We start from the raw sequence: 15,893 nt of genomic DNA on the forward strand, positions 1-15,893 counted from the left end.
AAGGTAAAAACAACAATGTACCATCTTTAGGATAATAGATAGATACATTGCAGTGTATTTATAAGTTGGAACTCTCCAGAATAGTTTAAAATGAATAAAATTGACATGTGTAAAATTGGTTTTTATATAGCAATGTGGATAGGGCCCCCAAATATATTAATAAGTTTTAAAAAACATGTTTCAGAATGATACGTATATGGTATAATGTCATTTGTTTAATTTGCTTAAACACTCAAACAATGCTACTTATTGTTTATAAATAATGAAATGACAAAAACATGGATGGGGAGGATATACAGTAAAACTTTGGTTTGTGAGCATAATTCGTTCTGGATACATGCTTGTAATCCAAAGCACTTGTATATCAAAGCAAATTTCCCCATAAGAAATAATGCAAACTCAGATGATTTGTTCCACAAACCAAAAGTATTCATATCAAAATTATTACACTACTGTAATATAATGCATATATTGTAATATATGCATATAATGTAATGTAATATAATGTATAATGTAATATAATGTAATGTAATATAATGCATATAATGTAATATAAAATAATAAAGAAAATATAAAGAAAAATAAACAAATTAACCTGCACTTACCTTTGAAAACCTCCGTGGCTGGTGTGAGGGAGACAAGAGAGAGGAGGGTTACTGTGTAGGGCGACTTTCACTGTCACTAACGGAATCATTGCTATCTATTGGCTCAATGGAATCTTTTCCTTTTCGTGCGACTTTAACAAAACCTATCCAATGATACTTGCTTTTGCCTCCTTTTGAGGATTTCACAGAAATGTGACATTGCATTGTCATTAAACAGATTCATCACTCGCACTTCTACAGCCTTAGCAATAGCTCTTCTACAAAATTTTGCACTGTTTCCCACATTTTACACATCTCCCTAATTTCATTTGAAGCGAGGGATTCCTCTGCCTTTTTCTCCTCCTCCTCCTCTGCAGACAAGATGCAGACATGGACCTCTTATAAAATCTTGCAATTTCGGCCACGCGCACACCTCGTTCATACTTCTCGATGATTTCCTTCTTAACCTCCACTGTAATCATCTCCTTCTTCTTACCGCCTTTCTTTTCAACCTTTTTCTGCATAGGAGTCATTGTATATGCTTGCACGGATGTTGACCTCACTACAGTGTTAATAAACTCTTGTCATACACAGGCAATAAGGCAGCAGAGGAAAGAGTCTGTATCTGCAGGTAGACTGACCTAGAATGAAGCAAAGCATTCCTAAGCTTACTCTTGTATAGAAAAGCAAAAAACTGTCCATAGGTGCTTTGAAGTGACCAAAAATACACTAGTGCCTATTGTGGGCATCTTCCAACGTTATGAAAAATCACTGATTTCCGCCAAATACCGCGACCCGAGACCAAGCATCCAAACATGGGAGACGATCACCCACAATCCCGCAGCGAGAGAGAGAGAGAGAGAGAGAGAGAGAGAGAGAGAGAGAACCATTGGCTCAGTTGGGACTATGTGATGTTCAGCATCATGTACGACTTGTATTGCAAGACATCGCTCTTTTATCAAGTTGAAATTTATTAGCAATGTTTGATCGTCTTGCGGAACACTCGCAAAACAATTTACTCACAATCCAAGGTTTTACTGTACATGCTTCTGGGAATGAAAGAAGGAGAAAAGAGAAAGCTGCAAAAAAAAAAACTTTAACTGCATCTTTAATATCTTACTTCTTTACAATTATCTGAAGCATATACAGCAAAATGTTAACTATGTATTTAACCTAGTTGGTGGTTTATAAGAAGACTCTGTACTTTTCTGAATGTTTAAAATATTTCATAATAAAGTATTTTTGACTCAAAATACTATAGAATTGGGCTTTCCAATCATCAAATTACACCTACATTCAAATTTCAATGTCATTTAATTGAAAATTGATTTCCTCAGTCACACTAGCCACATTTCAAGCGCTCAGTAGCTACAGGTGACTACCGTATTGGGCTGTGCAGTCGTATTTGTTATTATTTTTAAATGTTTATCTAGTTTTCAGAGAGAGAGGGTGCAAGTGTGGGAGAAACAGAGAGTGAGGGGAGTGAGAGAATCCCAAGCAGGTTCCAAGCTGTTGGCACAGAGCCTGACGCAGGGTTTGATTCCGTGAGTGAAATCATGACCTGAGCCAAAATCAAGAGTCAAACGTTTAACCGACTGAGCCACCCAGGTGCCCCAAGGAGAGTGCAGGTTTAGAACATTTCCATCATCACAGAAATTGCAGAGCCTCAAGACCACCCTGGCTCAGCTCACATCTCATTATTTAATGCTATAAGTAGATATTCATGATAATAATATGTAAAATGTAGGCCAAACGTGCATGGAGCATAGAGCACACCTACCCACCCCCCCGGAAATTTGGTTTTGTTATGAGTTGTGTTTTATCAAATTACTTGAAGTCCCCAAAAGGCTGATGCCCAGCTAACTGAGATTTTCCTATAGTATTCCAGTTGAAAGCAGTCACAGTAATTTAGAGCTGGTAATAATGTAAGGTGTTCCAGCCGCTATATATCTGATTCGCTAACTATTCCATTTGCACCCAATGTCTTCCCAAGGTATAAATCTGGTAAAATTAACACAAAACGAGACATTTCTCAGATTTTCTCATTTACTAAAGTAAGTGCTTTAAACAGTTATCTGAATGGCCAGTATTTCACTAGGAACCTCAGCGTTAAGAACAACAACAACACTCATCACAAAAGTGTTGAGAAGGTTGGAAAAGCAAGTGTTGGCTTCAGGAAGGAAGAGACTTAAGACTTTGCTCTCAGACCTCAGAATTACTGCAGGCCATTAAATTCTTTTCACTGGGGATTTAATTGACTTTCTCACCAGCACACATTGTCCCACATCTCCTCTAGCTGTCTCCTCAAGGGTGATCTGTGAGATACACTAAGGCAAAAGTGAACTGGGCTCTGTAAGTAGATGGCTACCGAAATACAGTGGTTTTACCAACCATCATCAAGTTAACACGTGAAAAAATTGTCTAGACTATAGGAAGCATTGGGGGGTATAAAACCACTGATGATGTAACCTAAGGAGCAAGTCAGTTTCAGTACTAGAATTCCATGAATGGGTGAGATATATTCACTCGTTCATTTGACAGTCACACCTACTAGGCACAAAGCACTGTCTTCGGGGATACTGAAATATAGAGATAGACTTGGTCCCTGTCCTCATGTTGCTGATAATCCACAGGGAAGAGCTGTCGTCCTGGTCTATGGCACTGGGTTAATCCTAGCCAACCAAAAAGCTAACAGAGTGCTTTGAGGCTTGGTGAATTGCGGAGTCAGGTTCTCTCTGTAAAGAGGGTTGGAGTCTTTGTGAAAGATGAAGCTGAATTTCTTCCAAAATTGCAAGTTTTGATAAAGAAAATCTCACCCTGGCCCTGCCACCCTTTGAGTCATATGCGTGGTTTTTATTAAACTCCCAAATCTCCCTAATCCCAGTGGAATAACTATGCGGTTACCACCCTAGAGACTTTCTGAGGAGGACTCAAATTCCAACCAGGAGATCTAATTCGAAGAAGAAATGAGATGTTCTACTGGGTCTCAGGGCGAAGATAATAATGCTTGTGGAGGAGGAGAGAATAAAGCACAGCGGCATCTGTCCTCATGGGGAGGTGGCTGACCTTTATTGTGTATCTCCTTGGTTTCAGGGGTCATTCATTCATCGTTCATTCAGTCCTCAAAACAACTCTACCAAGTGGGAATTCTCATTCCTATCTTACCATGAAGACAACAAGGTTCAAGAAGAGCTTTGGAGAGGCCTTTCAATGACTTGAGGTCAGAACTCAGGTATGCTAACTTCACTTTCGTGTCCTTTAACCCACCTGCTCTGACTTACTGGTAAAGATACCCTCACAGGCTCCTTCCAGTGTCCTTCCAGCTCCTTCCAGTCATCAAGGACTGTCACCTATCATCCAGAAGGAAGTCAGGAGAGGCAGTTAAACCGGTAATTAAGGGATTAGAAATGTAAACCAAAAGGAACGTGGTTTCATGAGTCCCTTTTTATTGCTTTCAAGTTTTATTCACTTGATAAGGTAATGAGAGAATAAAACCAGTCAAGGCCTTTGATTACCTTGGTGTCCAGAAAGCGGTGACATCCTCTTCATCATCGTATTTTTTGGACAGATTAAGCATTAAATTATAAACACTAATCTGCTCTGATATCAGGAATCATGTCAGTTTTGATAAAGGTTTACATGCCATGAAGATTGCTTTCAAAAGGACCTGATTTGACTCAATGAATAATTTAGTGATTGATTTTCTGGCAGAGACACTAAAGAATAAAAGACACTGTCTTGCAAGATAATCTCAGGATGAAAGAGTTCCTTCTCCCTGAGACCTTTGTTTTACTTTTGATGAGTAATTCCGCCATTTGTCCCCATTAATGCCCGATGGGCAGAGATTTATGGCTTTTAAAATAAACACTGTTTGTTTTGGTGTGAAGATGTTGATCCAAATCCCTGTCCAGGGCATCAAGGGAAGAGATGCTTCCTGTATGCTCACACCTGGGCCAGGCATTAGGATTACAAAGACCAAAAGTATATGACCTTCACCCTGGCAGAACTTAAGATCTAGCGGCAAAGGCTGGGAACAAACAGAGAATCCAGTTCAGGATGAGCAATGCTCAAATGCTCAAATGAGGGACTCTTACTGGGGTGTCAGGGAAGTTTCTGGAAAAGTAAAGAAAGCATAGGGAGGGCAGAGCCTGGGAGAAAAGAGATAGTGTGGTACCTACAGAGAACTGCCTGCATCTGAGGCAGCCTGGAGCATAGCATCGTGAAGAAATAGGCAGAAGCCACATTCTAGAGGGACCTCTAAGCATTGGAAGAAACCTGGTCTTCCCCTGAGGGCTTTGATTCAGCAGGCCTGGGATGGGGCCCAGAAATCCTGACTTTTTAAAAATCACCGTGGGAGAGGACTCCATGTTTTGACTTCACGTGTCCATGAGGGTCCTCCCCTATGACAGTGTCACACTCATGCCTCATTTTTAAAAGAACTATTTTGCAGCAGCGGCAGCTGGGTGGCTCAGTTGGTTAAGCGTCCCACTTGAGCTCAGGTCACAATCTGGTGGTTTTTGAGTTCGAGCCCCGCGTCGGGCTCTGTGCCGACAGCTCAGTGCCTGGAGCCTGCTTCAGATTCTGTGTCTCCCTCTCTCTCTGCCCCTCCCCCGCTCATGCTCTGTCTCTCTCAAAAATAAATAAGACATTTACAAAAATTAAAAACTAGTATGCAGCAGTACCTTTGCTATCATGAAATGAAAAGCATAGGCAATACAATCTGCCTAAGAAAAAAATATGTATATTTCTAAAGATTTTTTTAATAAAATAAAATAAAATAAAATAAAATAAAATAAAATAAAATAAAATAAACATTTTATATTTAAGTAATCCCTACACCCAAGGTGGGGCTCGAATTCACAACCCTGACATTAAGAGTCACATGCTTTATTGACTGAACCAGCCAGGCACCTCAGGAAAACAAAAAAAATTTTTTTAATTATTATACTACGCCAACTGTAATGTAAGAGAGAAAAGAAAGGTAATTTTAATAAAATGCATTTCAATATGTAAATTTAGAGGCAGAAGTTTACTAGTAGCAAAAAGGAAGCAGTCCTTTCCACCCTTATGTGGAAACACAGTGAACGCAACAGCTACGGAGAGTGCCAATACAGCAGTGACAATGACAATGACGATGTTGCATTGTACAGTGATGAAAATACTGCAGGAGTCATTATCATCAGTGACATAATCTTCTGAAACATTAACAACCCTCCAATAAGTTCTCAATCCACGGAATTATAATCAACAGTCAATTCTCGCAGTATGTACTTCTCTAGGAGAGTCAGTGTAAAATGTTTATCAAAACTGTGCCACCTTCAATAAAAATAAATAAATAAAAACTGCAAAAAGTGTTTTCATTATATAAAAACAGAGTTATGTTCTACATGCAGATAATTAGAACCAGCATTCACCTATATTAATGTCTGGTGGGACCTTTGAAGTTCATGGCGGACTAAGGAGCGTTCCTTAATGTGCACGATTGTTCTATGTAGTGTGATGCCTATCACCACTGGCCCCATCCATTAAATGCCTTAGCACCCCAATGATTACAAAGCACCTCAGGGAATGGAACCACCTGTTGGTGGAGCATAATGCTCCTGGTCTCTATCCTCGCCCCTTCCTGCCTCTTCCCCATGGGAGGAGGAGTTACTTTTTCATTGGTGCTTTGGGGATATCACCCATCTAGCTACTGTGGTGAAGTAAGCATACTGGAGGATACATGCCTTCTGGGCTGTTCTCCAGCCAGCCAGAAATGCTTGCAATGTCTAGTGCAGCATAGGGCTGGTGGGCAAGTCAACTCTGGAAAGGATAGCAAGCCCATTTGGCTACAGGTTTAAAGCCATGGTCTCTCATCAGCCTGGTCAGTAATAAAGCTGACTTTTTGCTCTCTGTTCCCTGTTTCTCATTTCTTAATCGTTTGCAAGAAGCACTGAGGGAAGGGTTTTGTTTACTGCTCCACTCACACCACATTTGAGGAAGGATAGTAACCATTACTTCTAGGAAGGATGAGGCCATCCAGGTAGAGTAGTGGAGGAAGACATGAAGAGGCCAAGTCAGAACCATGTAGAACCTCAACAGCTAAGGTGGTGGTTTGCAAACTGTGCCTCTCAGAGCCCTAGGATCTGGAGAGGTGCCCTCAGAGCCTCTGGGAGAGGAGCTGGGGAGGGGAAAGTGTTCCCCCTGTACCACCAGCCCCTCCTATTTCAACCACAGCACCTATGGTTTTCTGGGGCGTTTTGTTTTGTTTTTGTTTTTTTTTTTTTCATATTGGGCTTAAAATATCATTTGCTAAAAAAAAATGTCACTGCAAAAAAATTTTTTTGAAAACCACTAATTTAAAGAATAGGCAGACAGGGGTGCCTGGGTGGCTCAGTCGGTTAAGCACCTGACTCTTGATTTCGGCTTAGATCACGATCTCATGGTTTGTGGGACCAAGCCTCAGGTCAGGCTCTGTGCTGACAGTACGGATCCTGCTTGGGATTCTCTCTCTCTTTCTCTCTCTATCCCTCCCCCGCTCATGCACACACACACACTCTCTCTGTCTCTCTCAAAATAAATAAGTAAGCTTTTAAAAGCATTAAATAATGGGCAGACGAAAGAACAACTCACAAAGGACAGTGAGAAGACCTGCCAAAAGTGCAAGAGAAGGGAGGAATATTCACTGACCAGGAGGCCTAAGGAGGGGAGCTTTTCAGGAAGGAGGGAACGGTCAAAGGCACCAAGGGCTAGGGGGACAGCAGATAGGATGAGGGCAGCAATGTGACCAGAGGGTCTATTGACATCGTGAACTTGGCAGGAACAGGCTCAATGGAGGCCCAAGGGCCAAGGATGAGTAATGAAGTGAGGAAGTAGAGGCAGTCTTGACTCCACCATGCAGAAGGTGATGGAGATTGCTTGGCATCCATTTCCCCACTGTCTCTGGGTTGTCAAAAGCATCCATGCGCAAAGGAAATGCAATCACTGAAGTGTCCTGGACGATGGAGTATTATTTGTGTTAGAAATGGAGAAATCCTTTTTCAAAGAGAGTAGCAGAAATAGAAGGAGCAGGGGGCAAGGAGGTGAACAAGGCACACCCTTGGCTTCTTTCCTAGAAGGGCTAGGTGGTTTGTTTTTTGTCCCTTTTCTCATATTGCAAAGAACATTAATCTTTCTAAGAAGCCTGTGCCTCAGATGGGAGCTGCAGTTAACAATGCCTCCTCTGTTTCTAACGTATTAATGAGTGTCAGACCAGCAGGAGAGAATGACTCCTCCTTCCCCCATATTCCATATCCTGCTGGTAGCAAGGACATAAATGTTCCTGACCGGCTGCCTAATGGCCCATGGAAGTCACTTAGGTGACATCATTAGTGTTGGAGACTTCAAAAGGGGCTTCATCCTTCATTCTTCCAGAAAAGTACTGGAAAGAATCAGAAAGAAACAGATAAAATAAAATCTCAAGCAACACTGGGAAAGTTACAGGGGAAAAAAATCAGAATCTCAAGTGTCATTTTGCTAAGTGTCGCGCTGAAATTCAAATTATGTCCGACCTCTCCCACACAAGTGCATGGCGAGGAGTCAGAAATATTTGCACAACCTTCTGAACTCCACCAGACAAACAACCTACAAGAGGCACTTTAGGCTATCGGAAAGAACAAAGACCGAGTTCTTGTGCCGCTAGCTCTGATTTTATGAGTGACCCAGCTTTACACCAGTCAAGTTCTCCATGTCTCCCACTGTTCATCAGCAAAACTGACTTTATAGACCCCTGGGTGCACAACTCACTAGAGCTTGCTACGGTGCTCGACCAGAGAGGCAGCTCAAGGGTCAGAAAGGAAAAGGTACCTCATGTACTTTATTGGGTTTAATCCTCATAACAACCTTGAGAGGCAGTGTAACCCATTTTGTAGATTGGAGAAAAGAAACCAAGAAAACCTAGGTCACTGGCATGAGGTCTCCCAGGTGATAAACGGCAAAACTAAGTCAAGAACAGAGATATGTCTGACTCTAAAAAATGTGGAATGATGAATGAATTAGAAATAATTGAATATCACTCATTCAATTATTTCTAATTGGGATTTCTAAAAGGGATAATGAATTAACATTATTATGTATTTTAGGAACGTATAGTCCCACCTTGGGACTTTTGTTTTTCTCCCTGTTTACTTCGAGAGTCACTTCTTTGTCCATAAACAACTGCTGGGGAGACAGTCATGTTAATGGTGGGAGATATAAAGATCAAAAAAGGATGACTAGGCAACTTCTGGCACCTTCTTCCTAAGGCACAATAATCTGTGCAAGATTGGTAAATCTTAAAGTATCCAGAAAATATTAAGTAGAGGGCAGATAGAGACCAGCATTTTGTGGTTAAATAAATTTTCATATATCTACAAATGGATGTATAATGTTTTAGACATAAAATTTTTATATATCCGCAAAATGTAATGCAATGCAACCATCAAAAACATGATATTAAGGAGTTATGAATGGCATATATAACGCTAAGTGGAAAAAATAAGTTCACGTACAATGTTAACAATAATCGACATGGAGGGTTGGAATTAGAGACAATATTTTTTCTTTTCTAAACTTTCTTGCGCTTCCCACATTTCCTTCAACTAGGATTCATGATTTTTATCAGAGAGAGAGAGAGATCTATCAGGATTCTCTTTTATCAGAGAGAGAGAGCATGCACACACAAGCAGGCAAGGGGCAGAGAGAGGGGAGGACAGAGGATCTGAAGCAGCCTCTGCGTTGACAGCAGAGAGCTGGATGCGGGGTTCGAACTCACACACTGTGAGATCATGACCTGAGCCAAAGTTGGACACTTAACCAACTGATCCACCCGGGTGCCCTGGATTCATGATTCTCAGAATCAGAAAATATGTCAAACTTTCCATTGTTATCGAGCACTTGACAAAATCAGCCCACTGATAAAAGAAAGTTCATCTTTCTGTGGGTCACAGTGTGTTCAGAAACCACAGGTCACCCTCTCCTCCCACATCTTCTGTGGACATCCTGACTCCCTGGGGCCTGGTTTCCATTGTACAACATCATGCCATTTGCCTGTCCCTTGAATAGACTTGACAAAAGAGGCTTCTAGGAAGTACCACTAAAGTCAGCTTTCTTCCTGCCTTGGTATTTCCCTTAGTTAAGGTGTAGAACTAGGGAATGAGGAGGGCTCAGTGTATAAAACCAGGCTAAGCATCTCCCAGTGTGTGCTGGTACCCTGAGAAAGCCCTGAGAACGAGCTCCAGCATCCCCAAGGGGACCACTGCCTATCTCCTGTTGACCCCCAGAGCTGACATTGGAATTAACAGGGTCCATTCATTGTTTCATAGTGCTTTTCTCTATGTTTCTTTGAGGCTCCTCAATAGCTCTTTTCCAAAGTAACTCATGAACAAATTGAGGATTGGGAGGTTATATGACCTCCCAACGTCCTGTGGCTAAAAGAGGGCAGTAGAACCTGAATTTCAGGTCTTCTGGTTCTAAATCCCTTATGCCTTCCAGTCAGCACTCTGTGGCCCGGGGACAGCTTTCGGAGGCTCTCTGAGGGGTTTCGTGAACCATCAAGAGCCACTCTAGTTTGGCCTTAAGGATCTGTCACTCTGGTCACAAATAGCCCCTTGGTGACAGCCACAGTGTTAACAGAACCCAACCTTCACTCCCTAATTCCAGAATAGCAACCAGTCCCTCTGACAAAGCTGAATAAGATCACCAGTAATCTCAGGAACAATTTCTAAAAATGAATTTCTACCTCTGAAATGGAGGGAAAAAAACAGCAATCAAAACCCAATAACAATTCAATGTCAATACTTATCAGGGAAATACAAATTAAAACCATTATGAGATAATACTTACACATCTACCAGATGGGCTAAAGATTTATTTTCTTATTTATTAAAAAAATTTTAACATTTATTTATTTATTTATTTATTCATTCAGAAAGAGAGAGACAGAGCACGAACAGGGAAGGGGGAGAGAGACAGAAAGGGAAACACAGAATCCGAAGCAGGCTTTAGGCTCTGAGATGTGGGCACAGAGCCCGACATGGGCCTTGAACCCACACACTGTGAGATCATGACCCGAGCCAAAGTCAGACGCTCAACCAACTGAGCCACCCAGGCATCCCCAGAAGGGCTAAAGTTTTAAGGCTGACAGTACCTAGTGTTGACAAGGAAGCAGAGTGAAGAAACTCTCAGACATTGCAGATGGAAGGGTAAACTGGTTCAACTACCAATAAAACTGTTTGGCATAAACTACTAAAGACGAACCAAATCCATTCCTGGGCACATATACAAGAGACATGAGAGCACATGTCTGCTAAAATTTATGTACATGAATGATGATGACAGCTTACTAATTATTAGCAAAACACAGGAAGTAACCCAATAACCATCGACAAGAAAATGAATAAATAAATTGTGGTGTATCTATGCAATGGAACTCTACACAGCAACACACACACACAAATGACTGACACACGGATTGACCAGGATGAAACTCGGACATCATGCTGAGCAAAAGAAGTCAGACGCAAAGGATTACTACAGCGTATGGTTCAGTAGGGTGCCGGAGACAGCTTGCAATCGCCCATGAGAACTGATTGTTATATTTTCAGGAATTTTGCAAGCCAATTGTCAAATTCAGCCTTCTTAAAAATTGAATTATATAAACTTACAATGAGTAAATTAAATTTAAAAAACAAAGGTAGTAGGGGTGCCTGGGTGGCTCAGTCAGTTAAGCGTTGGGCTCCCGATTTCGGCTCAGGTCATGATTTCACGGTTTGTGAGATCAAGCCCTTCATCGGGCTCTGCACTGACAACATGGAGCCTGCTTTAGATTCTCTCTCTCTCTCTCTCTCTCTCACTCTCACTCTCTCGCTCTCTCTGCCACTCCCCCCACTCACATGGTCTCTCTTTCTCTCAAAATAAATAAATAAACTAAAAATAAAAATAAAACAAAGGTAGTAAATTTTCAAATCTCTTTCTTTTCTAATTCTTTTACTACATTTTTACTATCATCTATGCTTTTGAGACAGTTTACACCTATTGTGTCTGTATGATGGAAACACCACGTAACTGTGTACAGCTGTACATCTATTCTCAACTCAGTGTTCAATGACCTCACCTCGATAGCTTCAAATTAGTGGTGGGGATTGCCAGGGAAATTGACAAAAGCTACAAATCAGGCTTCAGCATCATCATTATTATTTTATTATAGTTACCAATGTTGGAAAGCCTGTTGTCAAACACTTCCCAGAGCACCACAAGTGCGATTTCATTTTTATGATGCTCATGCGTAGGAAAAACTAATACATGTTTTAGATGATGATACGTGACATTAGAAGTCAGTGTGGAGACTACCTGGCTTCCTGCCAGGGATGAGGCGTGCAAGAATCTTACAGACGATGGTAAATGTAGACTTTTCGATCATGGTGATGATTCCGTTGGTGTAACTCTATGTATGCACTTTACTACATGCAGGTGATACCTCGGTTTAAAAAATAAATCTTACTACATTTTCCAAAACTGCCGTCCTTCAGGGGCCCCCTTCTGTCGGAAGGTGGGAGGTTGGCATCCCACAGTACCTCCTGTTTTGTCTCTGTAGGACCACCCTAGAAGGAATGTCTGCAGTAACTATTTCTTGTGACTTCTGGAGAACAGGACCTATACTGAGTTAACCTTTATAAGTGGCCACAAGTCCTCACACAGCACAGATAATAGGGACAATGACTAATGTTTTTTGAATACTGTTCTAAGTGCCTTAACTGGGTTGGCTCATTTAACCCTCTCAAAACCGTGGGGACTTTATGATTCTCATGTTTCAGATAAGGCAGTGAGGTTAAGGGCCTGCCTCCAGGTCATGCAGGCTGGGAGTTGGCAGAGTCAGGATTTCAACCCAAAGAACTTGCCTCTGGTGCCTGTGTTAAATCATTCCACCCTTCTGATAACAAATAATCAAAGTAAGCTATTAAGTTGTTAAGTTATCGCTCAGATAGTATGACACAGTGCTCACTTCTGTGTCTCCATTGCCTGTACCTGTGAGAAGAGACAGAAGAAGGTCCGAACATTTGGCCTCAGTGGCCTGCTTTCCTGCCATTTTCTGACGTGGTGGGCACGTTATAGAACTTGTCCAATGTGAAGTTAAACTTAGCAGCAATAAACATGGTCAGCCGTAAATGATCCAAAAGGAGAACCTTGACTGGCCATTTCAGGGGTGCAATTTGGGTAACTGCCCAGCGAAGCCACCTTTTCCATCAGAGAAATCGAAACTCAAAGATAGCACATTATCACTGAACTTGCCTAGGTGAGTCCGGTTCCCCTGGCAAGAGAACTATCACGATCCTGATGTGTAGCCATTGTCTCTGGGAACTAACTCTCCACACCCCGCCCTGTCTGGGCATGCGACTCTCCTCACACACAAATAAATCTGCAACATGACCTGTGCACAATGAAATCCACTCACCTCCGAATGAATCTGGGTGATTTATGGAAGCACAGGTGGACAGAAGTGGGAGGTGCATTATGAATCACAGAGCTCTTGCTTTCATGGTGGGAAGGCTGAGGTGCAGACAGGGATTGTCTAAGGGGACCCCATGAATAGGTCAGACAACCTGATCTCCAGACCCACCACCTAACCGGCTGCAATGTCCAATGTGTTCCGTGCCAAGAAGCGTTTCTCCGGTATCTCAGATCATGCCCTGTGTGTCACGACCGAGCCTCACCGATGGCCGGTTCCACCACAATTGCCCAGTCTCAGGGATGATATTCACTGAGTGCCTATTTTGTGTCGCACTGTCCTAACTTGCTTTTCAGTTTCCGCATCTTGCCTATGAAGGAGTCCTGTCTAACACCAGTGGCAAAGGGGGGCTCCGGGCGGGAATATAGATGGGTCCAGAAAAATCTAGGAAGCAAACCAGAGCCAGTCTCAGGCTCTGGTGGTAGTGGAGCTCTGCAGTGTGACCACAAGGATTGCATGGATCCGGTTCCTGGAGCTGAGTGGAGGGGAGGATCCTGGCAGAGTGAAACTCCCACCTCCTTGGCTTTGTTCATGTGACCTCATGTGACCAAACCCTCATGTGACCTTCCCTCTTCTTGGATCCTGTTTCTCCTCTTGTCCAGCTCTCTCTCTCTCCTCCTGAGAGAACCGAAATAAATCAGAGCGCCATGGCACAAAGGGGAGGCTCTGGTGTTACATGTGTCTGCAGACACATGCCTAAGACCCTGACCAGCTTACCTACTGGTCTCCAAGTGATCCTGATCTAGAAAGTGGGGAGTTTCATAAGACACTCTTCAGGGGTTTGGAAGACGTTGTGTATTTGCAAATGTGTATACACACGCATACGCTATTTGTTTTACTGTGAGAGGCTCACCAGGAAAAAGAAAATTAAACATTCCCCTTCATTACCTCTGCCCTCAACCTTCCCGAACCCCCAGAGAGAGAGATCGGGCTTTGAATTCTAGAAATTCACCCCTGGATCCAACTGACGGGCATTTTGGACTTTTAGGGTCCTCGATTCCCCAGCCTTTGCAGAAGATGGTCTTTCAACCAGCCTCTACTTTCTCTTTCTCCTTCTTCACCTGGTTAATTCCTATTAATAGATTAAGACTAGGATCAAGAGTCTCTTCTTCCTCGAAGCCATCTCTTATCTTCCCAGAGATACCTGCTTGCTCCCAGGGTTCCAGCCACGCCCTTAACCCCTTGGACACAGCCTCACAATTGGAAGTTTCTGCTTCGCCATCTTTTTCTGGACCATATTAACCACTGTACCTATAGGTCTAGCAGGGCACCTGGCAGAGAGTGAGTAGATACCTGTGAAAGAATACCCTCAAGTCAGTAGTAGCAGGGCAATAAAATGCACTGACTCGCACTCAAGTGTTGGTGACTTCAAGTTGCCTTTCCCAGGTAATTTTGCTCCCTGCAAAGTCTTCACCACCCCCCACCCCTGCCCAAACCACCCTCCTGTAAAGAAGAGGGGAATGCTGAGTTGGTGAAATCACTGGATCTTGTGATTCCCTTTTGTGGACGATAGAACCAGGGCTCACATTCTGTAGCTCATGCTCGGTGACCCCAGGTTAATCCAAAGTGAGGAAGAACATGACAGGCAGAGCGAGCTTCAGAATTACAAAAGCTGTTTCCTGAGACTCTGAGAAAGCCTTCTGTGATCACTTGTTCCTCCCGCTAAGACTATCTGGAGTAATTCTCCCCCAAAGGGTTAAGGTCCTTCCGGGTCCCTACAGCAAATTAAATGTTGCCTACTTGCTGGGTCCTGCCCACAACTGAGCCAAAGAGGCAACACAAATAAAAAGGCACAAAGGGTCCTGTCATCCTGGGGGATGTTTTCTTTATTTGTGTCTTCTGGAAACCAGCTGACAGAAGACAATAGTCCTTTAAGGGTTTACCACCAACTGGAACTCAAATTACTGTAGATGCCTCTTGAAAGCCCAAGACAAAACACTCCACAGGGAGAAAATAAACAAGAGCTGTTTCATTTATGTGGATTCTGACTTCTAAAGTGTCCTTCCCTTCTAATAAGTTGTGGATTTTTTTTTTTTGCATGTTTTTTTGGGGGGGCCTCCAATTTGTCTGCTTTATTGTTACTGCGGGAAATGCAGTCCTGTGAACGAGCTCAAATCAGGAGCCAACTGAGGCATGTGAGGCATTCACAAAGGAAAATAATAATAACGGCTAGCGCTGATGGCTTGGCACGGCCCGATGCTACTTCCGATGCCTTGTATGTGAGACTGCACTTAATCCGCACAAGAGCTTGATGGGGTGGGCACCATCAGCATACTTTGCAGGGGAGCAGGCCGAGGCACAGAGAAGTTAAACAACTTGCCCAGGGGCAGAGAGAGCTCATGAAAGGCAGAGCTAGGCTTCAAGCCCAGGCAGCCTGGGTCCAAAGCCACAGCCTTAACTCTGGTGCTACACAGTCTCAGCATTTCGTAAAGCCACGGATCACGGTCACTCCTCTGGAACGAAGCAGAACACACAAAGTAGCGAGACATTTGGGTATCAGGAGCTTAGGGAGCCTCGTTGAGAAAGATGAGCAAACATTCCTCCAGGCAGGGACATAATTTATTCTCAATGACAGGACAGAGTGCCTGGGGCAAGTCAGAGCCAAGGAGGATGGCCCCTGCCCTCCGGCCCGGTGAGAGTGGGCGGCATAGACACAGCAAGGACTCTGCACTTGGGCAGACCAGAGCTCTGGGTCTTCACTTGCTAGGTGGTGACTTTGGCAAATGGTGTCATTTCTCTGCACCTCGATTTTCTCATTCGTAAAATGGGGAAACTCCCATCAGTCTCAGAGAGCCCCTAGGAGAACC

This window comes from Acinonyx jubatus, chromosome B1 (assembly GCF_027475565.1).
Source record: "Acinonyx jubatus isolate Ajub_Pintada_27869175 chromosome B1, VMU_Ajub_asm_v1.0, whole genome shotgun sequence".
NCBI classification, from domain to species: Eukaryota; Metazoa; Chordata; class Mammalia; order Carnivora; family Felidae; genus Acinonyx; species Acinonyx jubatus.